The sequence below is a fragment of the Physella acuta genome, unplaced genomic scaffold (assembly GCF_028476545.2).
Source record: "Physella acuta isolate Inbredline_101_S28 unplaced genomic scaffold, ASM2847654v3 ptg002676l, whole genome shotgun sequence".
NCBI classification, from domain to species: Eukaryota; Metazoa; Mollusca; class Gastropoda; family Physidae; genus Physella; species Physella acuta.
This window is the reverse complement of record NW_026734117.1, coordinates 4,022-5,296: the sequence shown is the minus strand read 5'-3', so window position 1 is coordinate 5,296 and position 1,275 is coordinate 4,022. Positions and strand designations below refer to the sequence as shown.

General features: G+C 38.2%; 1 non-coding gene across 1 annotated transcript; it reads left to right on the top strand.

Annotated features, from left to right (window-relative positions):
- The first annotated feature begins 848 nt into the window (after nucleotides 1-848).
- On the top strand, nucleotides 849-967 carry LOC131933916 (5S ribosomal RNA). The gene has a single exon (XR_009385318.1). It is a non-coding gene; the product is annotated as a 5S ribosomal RNA (ribosomal RNA).
- The last annotated feature ends 308 nt before the right edge of the window (nucleotides 968-1,275 follow it).

Below are 1,275 nucleotides of genomic sequence, written 5' to 3'. Positions count from 1 at the left end.
GAAATACTGGCGTCCCAGGCCAACCTAACCTTTTAAGCAACATCCTTAATTAGCATTTAATTTACCATGGATCGCCTGCCTTTTTTTTTTCACCGTGAAATTATTATTGTAATTTTTGAAACAGTATTTTGAATAGATCCACCCTCCTGTTTATATTATTTTAGTTAAGCTAGAGCGTTAGATCTAGAATTCTAGATCGACGCCTAGTTGCGTGTTTTAAAATAAAGCCAGAATATTAATAGACTGAAAATAAATGTGCCAGTTGTCGTGGGAAAAGGTTAAAAGAATAATTAATAAATGAAAAGCATTGAACTATTTCTCAAACATTAAATTAGTAGACTTGTAGGCGGCTAGATCTAGATCTATGTGATGAGTTGGATTAAAATTGAATGAATTCGTGCAGAATGTTTCGGAAGGAGTGAGTGAGCGGGAGACCCAAAAAAGTTAAAGTATCGCCTTTCCGATAGATCATTTCACATGAAAGCGATAGTTAAAGGACAGGTCGGATGCAGGGGGCACCTGGTTTTCTGATTTTAGTCAAGGAAAATGGGGAAAATGTATTTATTTTGTATTTTACAACGCGCGATGCTCGAAAATTAGTAGCTCAGGGAAGTCTACCGGTGGTTACCGCCTCAGGTTAAAAATAGCGACCAATGGCTGTAGAGGGAAAAAAAGGCACATAGTATTCGATATTAAAACAATGTTTCGCTTTTGTGGCGATTTAGGGCGTTTTTTATTATTGAAATAATATGAGGAAAGCAGTGAAATCATTATTGTAGCCAGAAAAGGACGAATAACTGCTGATTTCGTTTGAGTATATTTATAAGCCCCAATTTTCTCACACCGATGTCTACGGCCATACCACGTTGAAAATACCGGTTCTCGTCCGATCACCGCAGTCAAGCAACGTCGGGCGTGGTTAGTACTTAGATGGGTGACCGCTTGGGAACACCACGTGTTGTAGACTTTTTTTCATCTTTTGTCTTTTGTTTTTACCCCACTGGACACCTATTCTTACCACCTGTACTCTTTCCTAAGTTCACCACATACCTGTGAACACTTTTGTAATATCGAAATATTTTTTGTTTGTTTCTTTTGTGCCTTCACGGTAGGCTACCTCGACCCTCCCCACCCATGGAAACAAACCCCTTAAAAACCAAAGGAAAGATGACCACTCTGCCCAAATTAAATAAATAAACTAAGTAGGCTACAACCAAATAATTGTACAATCAAACCTAAGTAATAAGGAGGAAGAAGTAACTCAGTAAGTAAGGG